Consider the following 27512-nt stretch of genomic DNA (forward strand, 5'->3'; position numbering starts at 1 on the left):
ATAAAGGTGACTATGTAATAAATATACATATATGTGTGTGTGTGGCTATATATATGTATGCAGCTTTGTCACCATAAAAGGAGACCCAGAAACATTTCTTGCACAGGGGCTCCAAGTGGTCATTGTCCGCCCTTGCTACCGCCATATATTAAATACTGCTGTCAGAGATTGACAGTGGCAGTAAACACATTAGCAGCCATGGGCAAAGCTCCACTCCACCTGCGACTGTTAGAGGGATATGATGGCTGATTAATTCAGCCATCATCTACCAGTAAAGTTTTTATGTTACATATGTTTTTTAAAACAATCTCAAGTGCTTTTGTTTTTATTCTTCACTAGATGGTAGCCCGATTCTAACGCATCGGGTAATCTAGAATATATATGTAGTTTATTTATGAAGATTTTAGAATAATACATTGAATACACAGGATTCCGCCGGCGGGGCGCGACCAATTAGCGAAGCGTGGTTCAAATCCCACGCCAATTCGTGGCCGGACTGCGCCTGTCGCTGATTGTTCGCGGCCAGCCACGTAGTATATAGCACAGCCACATAGTATATAGCACAGCCACATAGTATATAGCACAGCCACGTAGTATATAACAGCCCGCGTAGTAAATAGCACAGCCACGTAGTATATAACAGCCCATGTAGTATATAGCACAGCCACGTAGTACATAGCACAGCCACGTAGTACATTGCACAGCCACGTAGTATATTGCACAGCCAAGTGATATATTGCCCAGCCCACATAGTATATTTCACAGCCAAGTAGTATATTGCACAGCCACATACTATATTGCCCAGCCCACATAGTATATTGCCCAGCCCACGTAGTATATTGCAAAGCCAGGTCGTATATTGCAGCCACGTAGTATATTGCACAGCCACGTAGTATATTGCGCAGCCACGTAGTATATTGCACAGCCCACGTAGTATATTGCACAGCCACATAGTTTATTGCACAGCCACGTAGTATATTGCACAGCCCACATAGTATATTGCCCAGCCCACGTAGTAGTATATTGCACAGCCCACATAGTATATTGCACAGCCCACATAGTATATTGCACAGCCCACGTAGTATATTGCACAGCCCATGTGGTTTGTTGCACAGCCTAGTAGGATACAGCACAGCCACATAGTATATAGCACAGCCACGCAGTATATTGCGTAGCAATGTAGTATATTGCACAGCCACGTAGTATATTGCACAGCCACCTAGCATATTAGACAGCCACATAGTATATTGCACAGCCCACATAGTATATTGTACAGCCACACAGTATATTGCACAGCCACATAGTATATTGCACAGCCACATAGTATATTGCACAGCCACATAGTATATTGCAAAGCCCACGTAGTATATTGCACAGCCACATAGTATATTGCACAGCCCACGTAGTATATTGCACAGCCACGTAGTATAATGCACAGCCTATGTAGTATATTGTGCAGCCACGTAGTATATTGCACAGCCACATAGTATATTGCGCAGCTCACGTAGTATATTGCACAGCCCATGTAGTATATTGTACAGCCACATAGTATATTGAACAGCCCACGTAGTATATTGCACAGCCCATGTAGTATAATGCACAGCCCACGTAGTATATTGCACAGCCACATAGTATATTGCGCAGCCCATGTAGTATAATGCACAGCCCACGTAGTATAATGCACAGCCCACGTAGTATATTGCACAGCCATGCAGTACATTGCACAACCACATAGTGTATCGCACAGCCACGCAGTATATTGCACAGACTCGTAGTATATTGCACAGCCACATAGTAGATAGCACAGTCACACAGTATATAACACAGCCCACGTAGAATATTGCACAGCCACGTAGTATATTGTACAGCCCACATAGTATATTGCACAGCCCACGTAGTATATAGCACAGCCTACATAGTATATAGCAATGTGGGCATCATATACCTGCTAAAAAAAGAATTAAAATAAAAAATAGTTCTATACTCACCCTCCGTTGGCCCCCGGATCCAAGCGAGGCCTTTACCGATGCTCCTCGCGTGCTCCGGTCCCAAGAGTGCATTGCGGTCTCACGAGATGATGACGTAGCGGTCTCGCGAGACCGCTACGTCATCATCTCGCAAGATCGCAATGCATGGAGCGGTCACCGGAGAGTCGCGAGGAGCGGGAAAGGCCTGTTCCTGATCCGTGGGGCCGACGGACGGTGAGTATATAACTATTTTTTATTTTTTTTATTATTTTTAACATTAGATCTTTTTACTGTTGATGCTGCATAGGCAGCATCAATAGTAAAAAGTTGGTCACACAGGGTTAATAGCAGCGTTAACGGAGTGAATTACACTGCGGCATAACGCGGTCCATTAACGCTGGCATTAACCCTGTGTGAGTGCTAACTGGAGGGGAATATGGAGCGGGCGCTGACGGCTGGGGAGTAGGGAGGGACTAATTCTCGGCCGGACTCTGCCCATCGCTGATTGGTCAATCAGCGATGCGGGATTTCCGGGACAGACAGACAGACAGAAGTGACCCTTAGACAATTACATAGTAGACACCATGATCTGTTAAAAAAATGTGTTTGTAAATCTTGTAATTCTCACATTGGCAACTGTGGCTTTTCTCAACTCATACCTTCTGTAGTTTCAGGAAATTCACATGTACATTAGCAGCAATAGACCAACTCAAACCCTATTCTATTGCGTTGAAGCCTCTTATGAGCGTGTGAAAACATCATTGTACAGGAAAAAGTTCACTGTTTTATCACTTATTGTGAATGATGGATCCTGTGTTATGAGTTATGTATAGAAGTGCCACCTATCATTGTACCAGAGGTGGAGGTGAGCTGTGACATCATCTATTTTGAATGGTGGATCATGTGTTATCTACTGTATATAGAGGTGTTATCATTCAATGTACAGGAGGAGGAAGTGAGCTGTGTTATCACCTATTGTGAATGGTGGATCCTGTGTTATCTACTGAATATAGAGGTGTTATCAGGCATTGTACAAGAGGAGGAGAAAGTGAGCTGTGACATCAACTATTGTGAATGGTGAATCCTGTGTTATCTACCGTATATAGAGGTGTTATCAGTCATTGTACAGGAGGGGGAGGTGAGCTGTGACATCATCTATTGTGAATGGTGGATCCAGTGTTATCTACTGTATATACAGTAGCGGTGTTATCAGTCATTGTACAGGAGGAGGTGAGCTGTGAAATCACCTATTGTGAATGGTGGATCCTGTGTTATCTACTGTATATAGAGGTGTTATCATTCATTGTACAGGAGGAGGAGAAAGTGAGCTGTGACATCATCTACTGTGAATGAAGGATCCTGTGTTATCTACTGTATATAGAGGTGTTATCAGGCATTGTACAGGAGGGGGAGGTGAGCTGTGACATCATCTATTATGAATGGTGGATCCTGTGTTATCTACTGTATATAGCGGTGTTAGCAGTCATTGTACATGAGGAGGAGGTGAGCTGAGACATCACTTATTGTGAATGGTGGATCCAGTGTTATCTACTGTATATAGAGGTGTTATCAGTAGGGTTGAGCGAAACGGGTCGGCCATTTTCAGAAGTCGCCGACTTTTGGCAAAGTCGGGTTTCATGAAACCCGACCCGACCCCTGTGTGGGGTCGGCCATGAGGTCGGCGATCTTCTGAATCTGGTATCGGAATTCCGATACCGAGTTCCGATATGTTTGCGATATCGGGAATCGGTATTGGAATCCATATTTAAGTGTAAAATAAAGAATCAAAATAAAAAATATTGATATACTCACCCTCGGACGCGCCCTGGTACTAACCGGCAGCCTTCCTTCCTAAGAATGAGCGCGTGAATGAACTGCGGTGACGTCGCGGCTTGTGATTGGTCGCGTGAGCAGTCAAATGGGCGGTCACGCGACCAATCACAAGCCGCGACGTCATCTAAGGTCCTTCACGCGCTCATTCTTAGGAAGGAAGGCTGCCGGAAAGAAGCAGGGCACGTCTGAGGCTGAGTATATACCTAATAGGAATATACTCACCCTCGGACGCGCCCTGCTTCTTTCCGGCAGCCTTCCTTCCTAAGAATGAGCGCGTGAAGGACCTTAGATGACGTCCCGGCTTGTGATTGGTCGCGTGACCGCCCATGTGACCGCCCATGTGACCGCTCACGCGGCCAATCACAAGCCGCGACGTCACCGCAGGTCATTCACGCGCTCATTCTTAGGAAGGAAGGCTGCCGGTTAGTACCAGGGCGCGTCCGAGGGTGAGTATATCAATGTTTTTTATTTTGATTCTTTATTTTACACATTAATATGGATCCCAGGGCCTGAAGGAGAGTTTCCTCTCCTTCAGACCCTGGGAACCATAGTATCCCATTGCACTGCATTGGGTTTCGTGTTTCGGCCGACCCCGACCCCGACTTTTTTATAGGATCGGCCGATTTCACTCGACCCGACTTTTGAGTCGATCCTATAAAAATAAAAGTCGCTCAACCCTAGTTATCAGTAATTGTACAGGAGGAGGAGGTGAGCTGTGATATCACCTATTGTGAATGGGGCATCCTGTGTTATCTACTGTATATAGAGGTGTTATCAGGCATTGTACAAGAGGAGGAGAAAGTGAGCTGTGACATCAACTATTGTGAATGGTGAATCCTGTGTCATCTACCGTATATAGAGGTGTTATCAGGCATTGTACAGGAAGAGGGGGAAATGAGCTGTGACATCACCTATTGTGAATGGTGAATCCTGTGTTATCTACCGTATATAGAGGTGTTATCAGTCATTGTACAGGAGGAGGGGGAGGTGAGCTGTGACATCACCTTTTGTGAATTGTGAATCCTGTGTTATCTACTGTATATAGAGGTGTTATCAGTCATTGTACAGGAGGAGGAGGTGAGCTGTGACATCACCTATTGTGAATGGTGGATCCTGTGTTATCTACTGTATATAGAGGTGTTATCTGTCATTGTACAGGAGGAGGTGAGCTGTGACACCACCTATTGTGAATGGTGGATCCTGTGTTAGCTACTGTATATAGAGGTGTTATCAGTCATTGTACAGGAGGAGGTGAGCTGTGACATTACCTATTGTGAATGGGGGATCCTGTTATCTACTTTATATAGAGGTATTATCAGGCATTGTACAGGATGAGGTGAGCTGGTACATGAACTTTTGTGAATGATGGATCCTTTGTTTTCAGTTGTGTAAAGAGGGGTCACCTGTCATTGCAATCCTGCCTGTTATGATAATGAGACTGATGAAATGTCTTCTGTAAAGAACAGGAATTAGGAGTCTAGAATAGTCTAAATGACCTATGTGAAAATTGTAAGATATCTGATATTTTTTAAATCGATTTTCCAATATAAAAATAAAAAAAAGCATAAAAAGTACATTTATCATAAATCCTAATAGAAAAAAGGTCATTTTCTGAAAACACTTTCTCTTCAAGACTTGAAGGATATTCTTATTAGATATATTAGAATCAGAACGCTTCGCTTTTAGAGGTTTGATGGACATTTTGGTTTTTTGAAGAATCCAAGGAAGGACATGGTGCTCTTATCATTAACCTAATTTTCTCCAGGCATACAGTTGTGCTCAAAAGTTTACATATCCTGGCAGAATTTTTGCTTTCTTGGCCTTTTTTCAGAGAATATGAATGATAACACCAAAACTTTTTCTCCACTCATAGTTAGTGGTAGGGTGAAGCCATTTATTGTCAAACTACTGTGTTTTCTCTTTATAAAAACAACGCAAAACATTCAAATGAGCCTGATCAAAAGTTCACACACCACATTTCTTAATACCGTGTATTGCCCCCTCTGGCATCAATGACAGCTTGAAGTCTTTTGTGGTAGTTGTGGATGAGGTTCTTTATTTTCTCAGATGGTAAAGCTGCCCACTCTTCTTGGCAAAAAGCCTCCAGTTCCTGTAAATTTCTGGGATGTCTAGCATAAACTGCGCACTTAGGATCTCCCCAGAGTGGCTCAATGATATTGAGGTCAGGAGACTGAGATGGCCACTCCAGAACCTTAACTTTGTTCTGCTGTATCCAATGACAGGTCGACTTGGCCTTGTGTTTTGGATTGTTGTTATGTTGGAACATCCAAGTATGTCCAATGCGCAGCTTTCGGGCTGATGAGTGCAAATTTGCCTCCAGTATTTGATGATAATGTGCTGCATTCATCTTTTTTTCCCTGTGTCTTTGTAGCTCACACATCGCCAAATCATCAGTGATCCACCTCCGTGCTTTACAGTAGGAATGGTGTTCCTTTCATCATAGGCCTTGTTGACCTCTCTCCAAATGTAACATTTATGGTTGTGGCCAAAAACTTCTATTTTGGTCTCATCACTAGGGTTGAGCGACCTTTACTTTTATAGGATCGGGTCGGGTTTCACGAAACCCGACTTTTTCAAAAGTCGGGTCGAGTGAAATCGGCCGATCCTATAAAAAATGTCGGGGTCGGCCGAAACTCGAAACCCAATGCAGTGCATTGGGTTTCCAATGGTTCCCAGGGTCTGAAGGAGCGGAAACTCTCCTTCAGGCCCTGGGATCCATATTTAAGTGTAAAATAAAGAATTAAAATAAAAAATATTGCTATACTTACCCTCTGACGGGCCCTGGTACTAACTGGGAACCTTCCTTCCTTAGAATCAGCCTTCCAGGACCTTGCGGTGACGTCGCGGTGACGTCGCGGCTTGTGATTGGTCGCACGGCCGCCCATGTGACCGCTCGCGCGACCAATCACAAGCAGCGACGTCACCGTGACGTCACCGCAAGGTCCTGGAAGGGCTGATTCTTAGGAAGGAAGGCTGCCGGAAAGAAGCAGGGCGTGTCCGAGGGTGAGTATATACCTAATAGGAATATACTCACCCTCGGCTTCGTTCCGGCAGCCTTCCTTCCTAAGAATCAGCCCTTCCAGGACCTTCGGTGACGTCACGGTGACGTCGCGGCTTGTGATTGGTCGCGCGAGCGGTCACATGGGCGGCCGCGCGACCAATCACAAGCCGCGACGTCACCGCGACGTCACCGCAAGGTCCTGGAAGGCTGATTCTAAGGAAGGAAGGTTCCCGGTTAGTACCAGGGCCCGTCAGAGGGTAAGTATAGCGATATTTTTTATTTTAATTCTTTATTTTACACTTAAATCTGAATTCCGATACCAATTCCCGATATCTTAAACATATCGGGAATCGGTATCGGAATTCCGATTCCAGATTCAGAAGATCGCCGACTTCATGGCCGACCCCACACAGGGGTCGGGTCGGGTTTCATGAAACCCGACTTTGCCAAAAGTCGGCGACTTCTGAAAATTGCCGACCCGTTTCGCTCAACCCTACTCATCACTCCAAATTACCTTGCTCCAGAAGTTTTGAGGCTTGTCTCTGTGCTGTTTTGCGTATTGTAGGTGAGATACTTTGTGGCATTTACGCAGCAATGGCTTTCTTCTGGCGACTCGACCATGCAGCCTATTCTTCTTCAAGTGCCTCCTTATTGTGCATGTTGAAACAGCCACACCTCTAGTTTGTAGAGTCTTGTATTTCAGCTGATGCTATTTGTGAGTATTTCTTTGTATCCCGAACAATTTTCCTGGCAGTTGTGGACAACATTTTTTTGGTCTACCTGACCGTGGTTTTGGTTTTACAGAGCCCCTGTTTTTCCATTTGTTAATCACAGTTTGAACGCTGCTCACTGGCATTATCAATTCATTGGATATCTTTTTTCATCCCTTTCGTGTTTTATACAGTTCAACTACCTTTTCCCGTAGATCCGTTGACAATTCTTTTGCTTTCTCCATGACTCACAATCCAGAAATATCAGTGGCTGGATGAAAGATGCAAGAGTATGTCTGGATCTCAGAAACTCACTCAGCTTTTATGCACACACATGGATTACAAGCAAACAGGTCAGAGGTGAGGATGTTACTTTTAGTAGCCATTCAAACCCATTTGTGTCAACTTCGGTGCATATCATGAGGCCAAAATCACCAGGGTATGTGAACTTTTGATCCAGGCCATTTGGATGTTTTGGGGTTGTCATTATGATTTAAAAAGAGAACACACAGTAGTTTGTTAATAAATGGCTTCATTTAACAACTAACCATGAGTGGAGAAAAAGTTTTGGTGTTATCATTCATATTCTCTGAAAAAAAGCCAAGAAAGCAAAAATTCCGCTGGGGTTCGTAAACTTTTGAGCACAACTGTAAATATATGTTTGCAGTAAGGTCCTAAGTGCCGATCGCATCCACTAGGCAGCCTTATCACTGCAGTTTCAGTTTGTCTATTTCAGTTGTATTTCCTCCCAAGTATTAGCACAAGGCTGGCACTCCCTACTCCAACCTTGGTAAAGCAAGAACCTGAAGGAAACGTCCTATTATACCCATTTTCTCTGTTGTCTGTTACAGGAAAAGTGTCAACAGACTTTTAGCTGGGAGATAAAGATCTCTCTGCATCGCTGGCCCCTCAAATGGAAGAGGGGGGGATCTCAGAGAAACTGATGGCTTATCCTAAGGGTGGCTCATAAAAATTCAGCTGCTTAGCAGGATAGGTATAAATTGCATTCAGACATAACTCTATCCGCTGGCTAGAATATCAATCAGAGCCCTCTAATGGGGTCATCCTTATTAAACGAGAAGCCTCTCCTGGCTGCTGGTAGATTGCTCTGTTTCTCGGCTGAAAAACAGGATGAATTAATAAGCAGAAAATGGAAGAAAAAAGGCAGGAGATGTCTAAAGACGCGTCCTAGAAGCTCGGAGAGACCCATTATTCAATGACATTACTGAATGTTTAAACTAACATTATTTAGCAGTCCGGCATAAGGAGAATCCAAATGGCTCATGCCTGGTGTTGGGGTTACGTTGCGGCCATTGTGTGGTCACGTGGACTGTAGTGCAAGGATCACACGATTGCCGGCCATACAAGACAGATCTTGTCAGGTCAAGCTAAGCCTGTGTGCTTGCATGAATAATACCAAGGTTGATAAGCAGTATAGCCAGAGGGGACTGAGGGCAGATCCTCTGTACATTCCTTAGTAAGGGGCAAGCCACATGAACTCATTAAAATACATACCTTAACTGCGTAACCCAACCATTTCCTACAGGCATTGATAAGTGTATGTCTGGGCACGCTGTCGAAATGTGAGCGAAGCATGAGGACACACTTAGGTGGTGAAATTAGAGAACAAGATTAATAAATGCATAAAATTAACGGCATCCTACATCCACATTATACTAAGAGCATTCTAATATGCCTCATACACTATACAGAGATCATTCTAATATGCCTCATACATATACACTATACAGAGAGCATTCTAATATGCCTCATACACTATACAGAGAGCATTCTAATATGTATCATACACTATGCAGAGAATATTCTAATATGCCTTATACACTATACAGAGAACATTCTAATATGCCTCATACATTATACAGACAGCATTCTAATATGCCTCATACACTATACAGAGATCATTCTAATGTGCCTCATACACTATACAGAGATCATTCTAATATGTATCATACACTATGCAGAGAGCATTCTAATATGTATCATAGACTATGCAGAGAATATTCTAATATGCCTTATACACTATGCAGAGAGCATTCTAATATGCCTCATACACTATACAGAGAGCATTCTAATATGTATCATACACTATGCAGAGAATATTCTAATATGCCTTATACACTATACAGAGAACATTCTAATATGCCTCATACATTATACAGACAGCATTCTAATATGCCTCATACACTATACAGAGATCATTCTAATGTGCCTCATACACTATACAGAGATCATTCTAATATGTATCATACACTATGCAGAGAGCATTCTAATATGTATCATAGACTATGCAGAGAATATTCTAATATGCCTTATACACTATACAGAGAGCATTCTAATATGCCTCATACATTATACAGACAGCATTCTAATATGCCTCATACACTATACAGAGATCATTCTAATATTCCTCATACACTATACAGAGAGCATTCTAATATGCCTCATACACTGTACAGACAGCATTCTAATATTCCTCATACACTATACAGAGAGCATTCTAATATGCCTCATACACTGTACAGACAGCATTCTAATATTCCTCATACACTATACAGAGAGCATTCTAATATGGCTCATACACTGTACAGACAGCATTCTAATATTCCTCATACACTGTACAGAGAACATTATAATATGCCTCATGTACTATACAGAGATCATTCTAATATGTATCATACACAATGCAGAGAACATTCTAATATGTATCGTACACTATGCAGAGAACATTCTAATATGTATCATACACTATGCAGACAGCATTCTAATATGTATCATACACTATGCAGAGAGCATTCTAATATGTATCATACACTATGCAGACAGCATTCTAATATGCCTTATACACTATACAGAGAGCATTCTAATATGCCTCATACATTATACAGACAGCATTCTAATATGCCTCATACACTATACAGAGATCATTCTAATATTCCTCATACACTATACAGAGAGCATTCTAATATGGCTCATACACTGTACAGAGAATATTCTAATATCCCTCATACACTATACAGACAGCATTCTAATATCCCTCATACACTATACAGAGATCATTCTAATATGTATCATACACAATGCAGAGAACATTCTAATATGTATCGTACACTATGCAGAGAACATTCTAATATGTATCGTACACTATGCAGAGAATATTCTAATATGTATCATACACTATGCAGACAGCATTCTAATATTCCTCATACACTATACAGAGAGAATTCTAATATCCCTCATACACTATACAGACAGCATTCTAATATCCCTCATACACTATACAGACAGCATTCTAATATTCCTCATACACTATACAGACAGCATTCTAATATTCCTCATACACTATACAGACAGCATTCTAATATTCCTCATACACTATACAGACAGCATTCTAATATTACTCATACACTATACAGACAGCATTCTAATATTCCTCATACACTGTACAGACAGCATTCTAATATTCCTCATACACTGTACAGAGAACATTATAATATGCCTCATGTACTATGCTGAGAACATTCTAATATGTATCATACACAATGCAGAGAACATTCTAATATGTATCATACACTATGCAGAGAATATTCTAATATGTATCATACACAATGCATAGAACATTCTAATATGTATCATACATTATGCAGAGAATATTCTATTATGTATCATACACTATGCAGAGAATATTCTAGTATGTATCATACACTATGCAGAGAGCATTCTAATATCCCTCATACACAACACAGAGAGCATTCTAATATGACACACACTATGCAGAGAGAATTCTAATATGCCTCCTACACTATAATAATAATAATAATAATAATAGTTTTATTTATATAGCGCCAACATATATCTGACCTACTAATAGATGCTCTTGTCATGGGATAATCAATGTTCTACATTTTTTCTTGTGGTTTTAATGTTAAAGCCACAAAGCATTTATCAATACACTATGCAGACAGCTATATCGATGAATAGATATTATCACGTTCCTTTTTACAGATCGCACCCCTTTATGTGATGTGCAGAACACAATGATTGATCTGTGTTGGTATCCAGTTTGGGTATGAACACAAATATCTGTTATTCACCAGTCCGAGTTCCAGTGACAGACTGCCAGTCTTCTTCCCCCCGCAGAAGACCCCTTTTACTCCTGCGAACATTGGGTTACTATATCCAAGATAACTTGTCTAGGCCTTGTAAGCCAGCTCAGACGATGACACTCACGACTCCTAGCAGTTGGTACACTGTGTTCAAAATTATTATGCAAATTGGATTTAAGTGTCATAAAGATTTAATTGTTTTTTTTTTCAAATAAACTCGTGGATGGTATTGTGTCTCAGGGCTCAATTGATCACTGAAATCAATCTTAAACACATGTGCTAATTAGTTTTCCAGATGATTCTAATTAAAGAAAAACTACTGTATATACTCGAGTATAAGCCGACCCGAGTATAAGCCGACCCCCCTAATTTTGCCACAAAAAACTGGGAAAACTTGTTGACTCGAGTATAAGCCTAGGGTAGGAAATGCAGCAGCTACCGGTGAATTTCAAAAATAAAAATAGATACCAATAAACGTAAAATTAATTGAGACATCAGTAGGATAAGTGTTTTTTTTGAATATTTATTTAAAAGAAAACATTAAATTCCACTGTAAGTGGAAAAAAGGGTCAACAAAAACAATACGGTAACAACAATAACTTTAAAAGTACAAAAACTGTAGATCAATCAGCAACCAAGCTAAAACACAAGTTAAAATCCTTCAAATTCACTGGATTCGTCATCTGTATCTCCAAACAGAGCTTCAAATTCAGCTGGTAAGAGGTTATCAGCATAGACGTTGTTATCATCACTGAGTTTGTCATCACCGTCACTGCTGTCATTCTCATACAAAGCGTTGTCTTCACTGCCATCCATAGCATCCATTAGTAAATGCCACACTTCTTGAAGGCCCGTTGCACCATGTCCTCTGGAATCTCTTCCCATGCATCACGAACCCACTTTGCTATTAATTCTATGTCCGGCTTCATCAGATTTCCAAGTTTTGTCAGTCGGGCTTGACCAGATGACATCCATTCATGCCACAGCCTTCGCACACGGTCTTTGAAAGGTTTATTTTAACACTCATCTAGAGGCTGCAAAACAGATGTAAGTCCACCTGGAATAACCGCCAAAGTAACTTGAGAAGACTTTGCCAGTTTTTTTCATCAGATGTGTGAGCTCTGAACATATCCCAGACTAGCAATGATGTTTTTTTCTTTAAGGTTACTCCTGGTGTTCCATTCCAAATTTCTTCCAGCCATTTTTTTGTTCCGTCTTCATCCATCCAGCCTTTAACATGCGCACGCACTGTAATTCGTGGTGGAAATTTGACCTTTTTAGGCAAGGTCTTTCTTTTAAAAATAATGACAGACGCAGCTTAGTTCCATTAGCCAAACATGAAAGAACGACTGTGAAGTGTTTTTTTTCATTTCCTGTGGTTCTGAGTAAAATAGTTTTGTCTCCCATATTTGCCACAGTTCTGTTGCTTGGAAGATCAAAAGTCATAGGTGTTTCATCCATATTTCCAATATCTCCCAGGTCATAGTTATGGATCCTTCTTTGTTTTATGATAAATGAATGGAATGACATCACTTTTTCATCAAGGTCTTTTGGCAACTTCTGTGAAATCTTTGTTCTTTGCTGCAAACATAGGCCAAATCTACTCATGAAGCGGGTACACCATCCTGCTGATGCAACAAAATCTTCAATGCCTGGTGCTTTCAATTTGTCTTCTTTAACCATTTGAAGAGCACGTAAGTGAATTCCCATGCGTGTTACGCAGTAACCATTTTGACGACACTCCATAACCCATTTATGCAATTCAGTCTCTAGAGCCTCGTATGACATCTTTAAACCACGTCGAGCTTTTTTTGCCTTTGGAATCTTTACCAAGTCAGCTTTCATTTTCTGCCACTCTCTCACTTGTTTTTCGTTAACACAAAATTCCCTACTTGCTATACTGTTATTGCTTTCTTCTGCTCTTGACACAACCTTAAGTTTGAAACTTGCTTCGTATGACCTGCGTTTTTGTTTTGGTCCAGGATCAGAAGTATTGGGATCCATTTCTAACGGGATAAAAAAAATACTTTAAAACAAAATCCATACTATAGCGATTAAATTCTCAAAATACTGTATATGCAAGACCATAGACCACGTAATGCTCCATAAAGTTCATGATGGCCCATTTAATGCTCCATAATGTTGATGATGGGCCCATATAATGCTCCATAAAGTTGTTGATGGGCCCATAGAATGCTCCATAAAGTTGATGATGGGCCCATAGAATGCTCCATAAAGTTTATGATGGGCCCATAAGATGCTCCATATAAAAATGTGCCACATATAATGCTCCATACAGATTATTATGGCCCCATAAGATGCTCCATATAAAACTGTGCCACATATAATGCTCCATACCGTTCATTATTGCCCCATAGATGCTCCATATAAAGCTGTGCCACATATAATGCTCCATACCGTTCATTATTGCCCCATAGATGCTCCATTTCAAGCTGTGCCATATATAATGCTCTATAGCGTTCATTATTGCCCCATAGATGCTCCATTTCAAGCTGTGCCATATATAATACTCCATACCATTCATTATTGCCCCATAGATGCTCCATTTCAAGCTGTGCCATATATAATGCTCTATAGCATTCATTATTGCCCCATAGATGCTCCATTTCAAGCTGTGTCATATATAATGCTCCATACCATTCATTATTGCCCCATAGATGCTCCATTTCAAGCTGTGTCATATATAATGCTCTATAGCGATCATTATTGCCCCATAAGATGCTCCATTTCAAGCTGTGCCATATATAATGCTCCATACCGTTCATTATTGCCCCATAGATGCTCCATTTCAAGCTGTGCCATATATAATGCTCTATAGCATTCATTATTGCCCCATAGATGCTCCATTTCAAGCTGTGCCATATATAATGCTCTATAGCAATCATTATTGCCCCATAAGATGCTCCATTTCAAGCTGTGCCATATATAATGCTCCATACCGTTCATTATTGCCCCATTGATGCTCCATTTCAAGCTGTGCCATATATAATGCTCTATAGCGATCATTATTGCCCCGTAAGATGCTCCATTTCAAGCTGTGCCATATATAATGCTCTATAGCGATCATTATTGCCCCATAAGATGCTCCATTTCAAGCTGTGCCATATATAATGCTCCATAGCGATCATTATTGCCCCATAAGATGCTCCATTTCAAGCTGTGCCATATATAATGCTCCATACCGTTCATTATTGCCCCATAGATGCTCCATTTCAAGCTGTGTCATATATAATGCTCTATAGCGATCATTATTGCCCCATAAGATGCTCCATTTCAAGCTGTGCCATATATAATGCTCCATACCGTTCATTATTGCCCCATAGATGCTCCATTTCAAGCTGTGCCATATATAATGCTCTATAGCGATCATTATTGCCCCATAAGATGCTCCATTTCAAGCTGTGCCATATATAATGCTCTAGTCTATACCGATCATTATTGCTCCATAAGATGCTCCATTTCAAGCTGTGCCATATATAATGCTCTATAGCATTCATTATTGCCCCATAGATGCTCCATTTCAAGCTGTGCCATATATAATGCTCTATAGCAATCATTATTGCCCCATAAGATGCTCCATTTCAAGCTGTGCCATATATAATGCTCCATACCGTTCATTATTGCCCCATAGATGCTCCATTTCAAGCTGTGCCATATATAATGCTCTATAGCGATCATTATTGCCCCATAAGATGCTCCATTTCAAGCTGTGCCATATATAATGCTCTATAGCGATCATTATTGCCCCATAAGATGCTCCATTTCAAGCTGTGCCATATATAATGCTCCATAGCGATCATTATTGCCCCATAAGATGCTCCATTTCAAGCTGTGCCATATATAATGCTCCATAGCATTCATTATTGCCCCATAAGATGCTCCATTTCAAGCTGTGCCATATATAATGCTCCATACCGTTCATTATTGCCCCATAGATGCTCCATTTCAAGCTGTGCCATATATAATGCTCTATAGCGATCATTATTGCCCCATAAGAGGCTCCATTTCAAGCTGTGCCATATATAATGCTCTAGTCTATAGCGATCATTATTGCTCCATAAGATGCTCCATTTCAAGCTGTGCCATATATAATGCTCTATAGCATTCATTATTGCCCCATAGATGCTCCATTTCAAGCTGTGCCATTAGGGTTGAGCGAAACGGGTCGATCATTTTCAAAAGTCGCCGACTTTTGGCTAAGTCGGCGTCTCATGAAACCCGATCCGACCCCTGTGCTTGTCGGCCATGCGGTACGCGACTTTCGCGCCAAAGTCGCGTTTCAATGACGCGAAAAGCGCCATTTCTCAGCCAATGAAGGTGAACGCAGAGTGTGGGCAGCGTGATGACATAGATCCTGGTCCCCACCATCTTAGAGAAGGGCATTGCAGTGATTGGCTTGCTGTCTGCGGCGTCACAGGGGCTATAAAGGGGCGTTCCCGCCGACCGCCATCTTACTGCTGCTGATCTGAGCTTAGGGACAGGTTGCTGCCGCTTCATCAGAAGCAGGGAGAGCGTTAGGCAGGGTCCACTAACCACCAAACCGCTTGTGCTGCAGCGATTTCCACTGTCCAACACCACCTTCGGTGTGCAGGGACTGTGGAAGCTATTTTTTTTTTTTTTTCCCCTCAGCGCTGTAGCTCATTGGGCTGCCCTAGAAGGCTCCGTGATAGCTGTATTGCTGTGTGTACGCCACTGTGGAAACCAACTGCTTTTTTCAAAGCACATATCCTCTTGTTCCTTCCTTTCTGCACAGCTATCTTTTCTGTTTTTCCACACTTTTTATTTAATTTGTGCATCAGTCCACTCCTATTGCTGCCTGCCATACCTGGCTTACATTACTGCAGGGAGATAGTAATTGTAGGACAGTTTTTTTTTTTTTTTTGTTTTTTTTTTTTGTGGGAGATTAAGATTGGCATTTCTGCTACAGTGCCATCCCTGTGTGTGCCATCTCTCACTGAGTGGGCCATAGAAAGCCTATTTATTTTTTCCGTGATTTGTGTTCTAAAATCTACCTCAACACAAAAACAGTACATCAATCAGTGGGAGAAAAATATTGGCCTCAGTCAGGGCTTGTGTGCCACTGCTGTGTGTGCTATCTCTCATTCAGTGGGCTATAGCAAGCCTATTTTTTTTTTTTTTTTTTAATATTATTTGGTTTCTAATTCTCCCTGAAAAAAAAAAAAAAAACCTAAAAAAACAGTGGGAGAATAATATTGCCCTTTCAGCTTGTGTGCCAGTCTTGACTCCTGGGTGTGCCACCTCTCTCCCTCTCATTCAGTGGGCCATAGAAAGCCTATTTATTTTTTTTTTTAAATATTATTGGGTTTCTAAAGTCTCCCTGAAAAAACAAAAAATACATAAAAAAACAGTGGGAGAGTAATATTGCCCTTTCAGCTTGTGTGCCAGTCTTGACTCCTGGGTGTGCCACCTCTCTCCCTTTCATTCAGTGGGCCATAGAAAGCCTATTTATTTTTTCCGTGATTTGTGTTCTAAAATCTACCTCAACACAAAAACACTACATCAATCAGTGGGAGAAAAATATTGGCCTCAGTCAGGGCTTGTGTGCCACTGCTGTGTGTGCTATCTCTCATTCAGTGGGCTATAGCAAGCCTATTTTTTTTTTTTTTTTTTTTTTTAATATTATTTGGTTTCTAAAGTCTCCCTGAAAAAAAAAAAAAACATAAAAAAACAGTGGGAGAGTAATATTGCCCTTTCAGCTTGTGTGCCAGTCTTGACTCCTGGGTGTGCCACCTCTCTCCCTTTCATTCAGTGGGCCATAGAAAGCCTATTTATTTTTTGGTTTTTTTAATATTATTTGGTTTCTAAAGTCTCCCTGAAAATAAAAAAAAAAAATACATAAAAAAACAGTGGGAGAGTAATATTGCCCTTTCAGCTTGTGTGCCAGTCTTGACTCCTGGGTGTGCCACCTCTCTCCCTTTCATTCAGTGGGCCATAGAAAGCCTATTTATTTTTTGGTTTTTTTAATATTATTTGGTTTCTAAAGTCTCCCTGAAAATAAAAAAAAAAAATACATAAAAAAACAGTGGGAGAGTAATATTGCCATTTCAGCTTGTGTGCCAGTCTTGACTCCTGGGTTTGCCACCTCTCTCTCTAATTGTGGGCCATAGAAAGCCTATTTATTTTTTGGTTTTTTTAATATTATTTGGTTTCTAAAGTCTCCCTGAAAATAAAAAAAAAAAAAACATAAAAAAACAGTGGGAGAGTAATATTGCCCTTTCAGCTTGTGTGCCAGTCTTGACTCCTGGGTGTGCCACCTCTCTCCCTTTCATTCAGTGGGCCATAGAAAGCCTATTTATTTTTTGGTTTTTTTAATATTATTTGGTTTCTAAAGTCTCCCTGAAAATAAAAAAAAAAAATACATAAAAAAACAGTGGGAGAGTAATATTGCCATTTCAGCTTGTGTGCCAGTCTTGACTCCTGGGTGTGCCACCTCTGTCCCTCTCATTCAGTGGGCCATAGAAAGCCTTGTTTTTTTTTTTTTTTTTAAATATTATTTGGTTTCTAAAGTCTCCCTGAAAATAAAAAAAAAATACATAAAAAAACAGTGGGAGAGTAATATTGCCATTTCAGCTTGTGTGCCAGTCTTGACTCCTGGGTGTGCCACCTCTCTCTCTAATTGTGGGCCATAGAAAGCCTTTTTATTTTTTTCCTTCATTTGTGTTTTAAAATCAACCTCAACACAAAAACACTACATCAATCAGTGGGAGAAAAATATTGGCCTCAGTCAGGGCTTGTGTGCCACTCCTGTGCGTGCCATCTCTCATTCAGTGGGCCATAGAAAGCCTTGTTTTTTTGTTTTTTTTTTAAATATTATTTGGTTTCTAAAGTCTCACAGAGAAAAAAAAAAAAATAAATTAGGTGGGAGATTAATATTGACATTAGTGCTTGAGTGACAGTCCTGCGTGTGTGTCATCTCTGTGATTTGGTGTCACAGAAAACAGAGTGTGTAACATTGTGCCTGATTTTCCTTGTGGTCTCACCAACCTGTTAAGGGATATTGAAATCATACTGAAGTTATAGCTCACCGTGTAAGTTGTTTGACAGCAACAAATAAAGTTAGTTTGGTTACGATTTTTAAACAATGAGGAAGTCTGGTGCAAGAGGTCGTCGTGGGCGTTCATTGTCAGCTGGTAATGATGGTAGTGGTAGTGGAGCATCAGGTGGTCGTGGGGATAAAAATATTCCACCTAAGTCTGGAGCTGTGGAGCCAGTTTCGTCGTCAGGCTACACAAGGCCTCGAACGCTCTCTTTTCTGGGAGTAGGAAAACCGCTTTTAAAGGCTGAGCAGCAACAGCAAGTTTTGGCTTACATTGCAGACTCAGCCTCTAGCTCTTTTGCCTCCTCTTCCGAAACTGGTAAATGTAAAAGCAGCGCGTCGCTTGTGGATGTTCACGGTCAGGGACAAGTCGCTTCCTTGTCCTCCTCAGCAAAAACTACAACAAGAGAGAAGGATGCAGCAGGCGACACAACGGGTCACTCCATGGAGCTCTTTACACATACCGTCCCTGGCTTAGAAAGTGAAACATTTAACAGGCCATGCCCATTACAAGTAGATTCTGACATGGAGTGCACTGATGCACAGCCACAGCCAGAGTACTATGCTGCTCCTTTGACTCAGACCACCACATTGCCCTCTCAGGGTACAGATCCACAATCAGACCCTGATGAGACTATGTTGCCCCGCCACGAACGCTATACCACCGACCGACACAGTGACACAGACGAAGTTGCACACGAGCTCGAAGAGGAGGTAATAGATGACCCAGTTATTGACCCCGATTGGCAGCCATTGGGGGAACAGGGTGCAGGCGGCAGTAGTTCAGAAGCGGAGGTGGAGGAGGGGCCGCAGCAGGCATCAACATCGCAACAGGTTCCATCTGCCGGGCCCGTATCTGGCCCAAAACGCGTGTCAAAGCCAAAACCTGTTGGAGGACAGCGTGGCCATCCGGTTAAAGCTCAGTCTGCAATCCCTGAAAAGGGATCCGAGTCTAGGAAGAGTGCAGTCTGGCATTTTTTTAAACAACATCCAACTGATCAGCGCAAAGTCATCTGTCAAAAATGTTCAACTAGCTTAAGCAGAGGTCAGAATCTGAAAAGTCTAAATACTAGTTGCATGCATAGACACTTAACCACCATGCATTTTCAAGCCTGGACTAACTACCAAACGTCCCTTAAGGTTGTAGCACCCTCGGCCAATGAAGCTAGTCAGCAACGCAACATCCCTTCCGTCACTGTAAGGCCACCATTTTCCGCACCACCGGCAGTATCTGTGCAGGTTTCTTTGCCAGCCAAAAGCAGTCAGGGTCAGGGAATCACCAGTTTAGTAGGAGGAAATATTGCATCTAGGGCACCGGCGGAAACAATACCGTCTCCAACCGTCTCTCAGTCTGCCATGTACACCGGCACACCCGAAAGTTCCACGATCTCCTGCTCTCCAGTCCAGCTCACCCTACATGAGACTCTGGTTAGAAAAAGGAAGTACTTATCCTCGCATCCGCGTACACAGGGTTTTAACGCCCACATAGCTAGACTAATCTCGTTAGAGATGATGCCCTACCGTTTAGTTGAAAGCGAAGCTTTTAAAGCCCTGATGGAGTACGCTGAACCACGATACGAGCTACCTAGTCGACACTTTTTTTCCAGAAAAGCCATCCCAGCCCTGCACCAGCATGTTAAACAGCGCATCGTCCATGCACTTAGGCAATCTGTGAGTACAAAGGTGCACCTGACTACAGATGCATGGACCAGTAGGCATGGCCAGGGACGTTATGTGTCCATCACGGCACACTGGGTGAATGTGGTGGATGCAGGGTCCACAGGCGACATCAATTTAGGGACAGTTGTGCCTAGCCCACGGTCTAGGAAACAGTTGGCTGTAGGCGTTCGCACCCCCTCCTCCTCCTCCTCGTCCTCCTGCAGAAGCTACAGCTCTTCCACAGAACGCAGTCGGCCAACCACTCCATCGGCAGATGACACTGTTGCACACCAGTTGTCCCATTATGGGCCAGCTACTGCCAAGCGTCAGCAGGCTGTATTGGCTATGAAGTGTTTGGGCGACAACAGACACACCGCGGAAGTTCTGTCCGAGTTCTTGCAACAAGAAACGCAGTCGTGGCTGGGCACAGTAGATCTTGAGGCAGGCAAGGTAGTGAGTGATAACGGAAGGAATTTCATGGCTGCCATCTCCCTTTCCCAACTGAAACACATTCCTTGCCTGGCTCACACCTTAAACCTGGTGGTGCAGTGCTTATTGAAAACTTATCCTGGGTTCTCCGACCTGCTCCTCAAAGTGCGTGCACTTTGCTCACATATCCGACGTTCGCCTGTACACGCCAGCCGTATGCAGACCTATCAGCGGTCTTTGAACCTTCCCCAGCATCGCCTAATCATAGACGTTGCAACAAGGTGGAACTCAACACTGCACATGCTTCAGAGACTGTGCGAACAGAGGCGTGCTGTTATTTATTTGTGGGAGGATACACGGGCAGGCAGTAGGATGGCAGACATGGAGTTGTCAGGTGTGCAGTGGTCGAAGATACAAGACATGTGTCAAGTCCTTCAGTGTTTTGAGGAATGCACACGGCTGGTTAGTGCAGACAACGCCGTAATAAGCATGAGCATCCCCCTAATGCGTCTGCTGATGCAAAGTTTGACGCACATAAAGGAGCAGGCGTCTGCACCAGAGGAAGAGGGAAGCCTTGATGACAGTCAGCCATTGTCTGGTCAGGGCAGTGTACAGGACGAGGTAGCGGGCGAAGAGGAGGTGGAGGACGAGGAGGATGATGGGGATGAGTATATTTTTAATGCCGAACCTTTCCCGGGGGCACAGGAAATTGGTTGCGTGTCACGGCCGGGTTCTGGTTTTTTGAGGGACACAAGTGACGTAGATTTGCCTGCAACTGCCCCTCAACCAATCACAACCGGAGATTTGACAACTGGAACTTTGGCCCACATGGCGGATTATGCCTTACGTATCCTAAAAAGGGACACACGCATTACGAAAATGATGAACGATGACGATTACTGGTTGGCCTGCCTCCTTGATCCACGCTATAAAGGCAAATTGCAAAATATTATGCCACATGAGAACTTGGAACTAATATTAGCAACCAAACAATCAACTCTTGTTGACCGTTTGCTTCAGGCATTCCCAGCACACAGCGCATGTGATCGTTCTCACACAAGCTCCAGGGGGCAGCAGACTAGGAGTGTTAGGGGTGCACACATCAGAAGTGGCGTTGGACAGAGGGGTTTTCTGACCAGGTTGTGGAGTGATTTTGCTATGACCGCAGACAGGACAGGTACTGCTGCATCAATTGAAAGTGACAGGAGACAACATTTGTCCAGTATGGTTACTAACTATTTTTCATCCCTTATCGATGTTCTCCCTCAACCGTCATTCCCATTTGATTACTGGGCCTCCAAATTAGACACCTGGCCAGAATTGGCAGAATATGCATTGCAGGAGCTTGCTTGCCCGGCAGCAAGTGTCCTATCAGAAAGAGTATTCAGTGCTGCAGGTTCAATATTAACCGAAAAAAGGACTCGTCTGGCTACCCAAAATGTTGACGATCTAACATTCATTAAAATGAACCACAACTGGATTTCGAAATCTTTTGCCCCACCTTGCCCGGCCGACACCTAGCTTTCCTATGAAAAGCTCTTGCCTGTGAATTACTTTTCTAATGTCTAATTTGCTGCAGCTGATTGTACAGCATACGACATGTTTACACCTCCCTAAATGGCAAAACTCCCCACACGGGGCCATGGTATCGCGACTTGGCGCAAGCACCCGTGAGACTGCTGTTTGTCTGAAGAGGTGGGTGTGCTCGCTTTTGGTTGACGGCATTGCTACTGGGTCCCTCATAGTACAATGTAGTGTCTCTGGCGGTGGTGGTGCGCACCCAACGTCAGACACACCGTTGTAACATGAGGGGCCCTGGGGCGGTCCCGCCGGCCTCAAGAGAGTTCCCCCCTACCCCAGCTCAAAATGTGCTCTACCACGTGCAAAATTATGTCGCACAGCTCCACCAATCTTTAGTCTATTCGCTGACATCATTCAATGTCTGGCACTGACAATACAAATTTGTAGACATCTATGATGCAACTTAAAGTAGTCTGTGTCTGTGTCCTATATTGGCACCATTAAATAGTTACTGCCAAATTACAATGTCAGAAACTCAGTAGATGAGCCCACCCCTGTACCTAAGTATGCCACCTTTTTTTTTTGTTTTGGTTGTTTTGCGAGACATTAACATCTATTTATATTTTGGGAGTACTGGGACAGACACTCCTTGCACTACTCCTCCACTCACCACCAAGCTGCCTGTGTATCCATGTAACCGCTGTAAAACTGCCATGAGCCTATTGTTTGTTATTTTAGGCCTTTGATAGCCTGTCTGCGGTCCCTACTTTAAATACTCCTCCACTGACCACCAAGCTGCCTGCCCGTGTATCCATGTAACCGCTGTGAAACTGCCATGAGCCTATTGTTTGTTATGTTAGGCCTTTGATAGCCTGTCTGCGGTCCCTACTTTAAATACTCCTCCACTGACCAGACCACTGCTGCCCGTGTACCCCTGGAACCAATTATAAAGTGCCTACAGCCAGCCCATTTTCTTATGTTAGGCCTTTGAAGCCTGTCTGCGGTCCCTACTTTAAATACTCCTCCACTGACCAGACCACTGCTGCCCGTGTACCCCTGGAACCAATTATAAAGTGCCTACAGCCAGCCCATTTTCTTATGTTAGGCCTTTGAAGCCTGTCTGCGGTCCCTACTTTAAATACTCCTCCACTCACCACCACCAAGCTGCCTGCCCGTGTATCCATGTAACCGCTGTGAAACTGCCATGAGCCTATTGTTTGTTATTTTAGGCCTTTGATAGCCTGTCTGCGGTCCCTACTTTAAATACTCCTCCACTCACCACCAAGCTGCCTGCCCGTGTATCCATGTAACCGCTGTGAAACTGCCATCATGAGCCTATTGTTTGTTATGTTAGGCCTTTGATAGCCTGTCTGCGGTCCCTACTTTAAATACTCCTCCACTGACCAGACCACTGCTGCCCGTGTACCCCTGGAACCAATTATAAAGTGCCTACAGCCAGCCCATTTTCTTATGTTAGGCCTTTGATAGCCTGTCTGCGGTCCCTACTTTAAATACTCCTCCACTCACCACCAAGCTGCCTGCCCGTGTATCCATGTAACCGCTGTGAAACTGCCATCATGAGCCTATTGTTTGTTATGTTAGGCCTTTGATAGCCTGTCTGCGGTCCCTACTTTAAATACTCCTCCACTCACCACCAAGCTGCCTGCCCGTGTATCCATGTAACCGCTGTGAAACTGCCATCATGAGCCTATTGTTTGTTATGTTAGGCCTTTGATAGCCTGTCTGCGGTCCCTACTTTAAATACTCCTCCACTGACCAGACCACTGCTGCCCGTGTACCCCTGGAACCAATTATAAAGTGCCTACAGCCAGCCCATTTTCTTATGTTAGGCCTTTGATAGCCTGTCTGCGGTCCCTACTTTAAATACTCCTCCACTCACCACCAAGCTGCCTGCCCGTGTATCCATGTAACCGCTGTGAAACTGCCATCATGAGCCTATTGTTTGTTATGTTAGGCCTTTGATAGCCTGTCTGCGGTCCCTACTTTAAATACTCCTCCACTGACCAGACCACTGCTGCCCGTGTACCCCTGGAACCAATTATAAAGTGCCTACAGCCAGCCCATTTTCTTATGTTAGGCCTTTGAAGCCTGTCTGCGGTCCCTACTTTAAATACTCCTCCACTCACCACCACCAAGCTGCCTGCCCGTGTATCCATGTAACCGCTGTGAAACTGCCATGAGCCTATTGTTTGTTATTTTAGGCCTTTGATAGCCTGTCTGCGGTCCCTACTTTAAATACTCCTCCACTGACCACCAAGCTGCCTGCCCGTGTATCCATGTAACCGCTGTGAAACTGCCATGAGCCTATTGTTTGTTATGTTAGGCCTTTGATAGCCTGTCTGCGGTCCCTACTTTAAATACTCCTCCACTGACCAGACCACTGCTGCCCGTGTACCCCTGGAACCAATTATAAAGTGCCTACAGCCAGCCCATTTTCTTATGTTAGGCCTTTGAAGCCTGTCTGCGGTCCCTACTTTAAATACTCCTCCACTGACCAGACCACTGCTGCCCGTGTACCCCTGGAACCAATTATAAAGTGCCTACAGCCAGCCCATTTTCTTATGTTAGGCCTTTGAAGCCTTTCTGCGGTCCCTACTTTAAATACTCCTCCACTCACCACCACCAAGCTGCCTGCCCGTGTATCCATGTAACCGCTGTGAAACTGCCATGAGCCTATTGTTTGTTATTTTAGGCCTTTGATAGCCTGTCTGCGGTCCCTACTTTAAATACTCCTCCACTCACCACCAAGCTGCCTGCCCGTGTATCCATGTAACCGCTGTGAAACTGCCATCATGAGCCTATTGTTTGTTATGTTAGGCCTTTGATAGCCTGTCTGCGGTCCCTACTTTAAATACTCCTCCACTGACCAGACCACTGCTGCCCGTGTACCCCTGGAACCAATTATAAAGTGCCTACAGCCAGCCCATTTTCTTATGTTAGGCCTTTGATAGCCTGTCTGCGGTCCCTACTTTAAATACTCCTCCACTCACCACCAAGCTGCCTGCCCGTGTATCCATGTAACCGCTGTGAAACTGCCATCATGAGCCTATTGTTTGTTATGTTAGGCCTTTGATAGCCTGTCTGCGGTCCCTACTTTAAATACTCCTCCACTCACCACCAAGCTGCCTGCCCGTGTATCCATGTAACCGCTGTGAAACTGCCATCATGAGCCTATTGTTTGTTATGTTAGGCCTTTGATAGCCTGTCTGCGGTCCCTACTTTAAATACTCCTCCACTGACCAGACCACTGCTGCCCGTGTACCCCTGGAACCAATTATAAAGTGCCTACAGCCAGCCCATTTTCTTATGTTAGGCCTTTGATAGCCTGTCTGCGGTCCCTACTTTAAATACTCCTCCACTCACCACCAAGCTGCCTGCCCGTGTATCCATGTAACCGCTGTGAAACTGCCATCATGAGCCTATTGTTTGTTATGTTAGGCCTTTGATAGCCTGTCTGCGGTCCCTACTTTAAATACTCCTCCACTGACCAGACCACTGCTGCCCGTGTACCCCTGGAACCAATTATAAAGTGCCTACAGCCAGCCCATTTTCTTATGTTAGGCCTTTGAAGCCTGTCTGCGGTCCCTACTTTAAATACTCCTCCACTCACCACCACCAAGCTGCCTGCCCGTGTATCCATGTAACCGCTGTGAAACTGCCATGAGCCTATTGTTTGTTATTTTAGGCCTTTGATAGCCTGTGTGCGGTCCCTACTTTAAATACTCCTCCACTCACCACCAAGCTGCCTGCCCGTGTATCCATGTAACCGCTGTGAAACTGCCATGAGCCTATTGTTTGTTATTTTAGGCCTTTGATAGCCTGTGTGCGGTCCCTACTTTAAATACTCCTCCACTCACCACCAAGCTGCCTGCCCGTGTATCCATGTAACCGCTGTGAAACTGCCATGAGCCTATTGTTTGTTATGTTAGGCCTTTGATAGCCTGTCTGCGGTCCCTACTTTAAATACTCCTCCACTGACCAGACCACTGCTGCCCGTGTACCCCTGGAACCAATTATAAAGTGCCTACAGCCAGCCCATTTTCTTATGTTAGGCCTTTGAAGCCTGTCTGCGGTCCCTACTTTAAATACTCCTCCACTGACCAGACCACTGCTGCCCGTGTACCCCTGGAACCAATTATAAAGTGCCTACAGCCAGCCCATTTTCTTATGTTAGGCCTTTGAAGCCTGTCTGCGGTCCCTACTTTAAATACTCCTCCACTCACCACCACCAAGCTGCCTGCCCGTCTATCCATGTAACCGCTGTAAAACTGCAATGAGCCTATTGTTTGTTATTTTAGGCCTTTGATAGCCTGTCTGCGGCCCCTACTTGCAATACTCCTCCACTGACCACAATGCTGCCTGGAGTGCCTGCCTGTGTATCCATGTAACCGATGTAAAACTGCCATGACTGCCTACTGTTTGTTATTTTAGGCCTTTGATAGCCTGTCTGCAGCCCCTACTTGCAATACTCCTCCACTGACCACACCAATGCTGCCCGTGTACCCCTGGAACCTATTTAAAAGTTCATAGAGCCTAGTTATATATTTTATTTACTATTAATAAGGCCATGATGGACTACGCTGTACCACGCTACAAGCTAACCAGTCGACACTTCTTTTGCGAGAAAAGCCATCCCAACCCTCCACCAGCATGTAGAAGACCGCATTGTCCATGCACTCTGGCAATCTGTGAGTACAAAGGTGCACCTGACAACAGACGCATGGACCTGTAGGCATGGCCACGGAAGATTACGTGTCCATTACGGCGCAATGGGTTAATGTGGTGGATGCATGGTCCACAGGGGACAGCCTACTAAGTCTGTCTGCAGTCCCTAATTCAAATTGTGCTCCACTGTCTAAATCGGAACTTCCACCTTCTGGCTTTCGGCCTATAGTATCAGAAATTAAACTGCATTTGGCCTTCAACTTTGGTTAGGGCCTACTAACGGCTTCTGCCCCTCCCTGGTGTTGCCCTCAACTAAATAAAGCTGAGCTTCAACCTTCTGCTCCAAATTACCATTTTGAAAAATGCAATAGGCTTTTCAGGCCTACTAAAGGAGTCTGTCTGTGTGCCCCTCCCTGGTGTTGTCCTCAACTAAATAAAGCTGAGCTTCAACCTTCCGGCTCTCATTATGTGGTTTTAAAAAAA

This window comes from Ranitomeya variabilis, chromosome 1, assembly GCF_051348905.1.
Source record: "Ranitomeya variabilis isolate aRanVar5 chromosome 1, aRanVar5.hap1, whole genome shotgun sequence".
NCBI classification, from domain to species: domain Eukaryota; kingdom Metazoa; phylum Chordata; class Amphibia; order Anura; family Dendrobatidae; genus Ranitomeya; species Ranitomeya variabilis.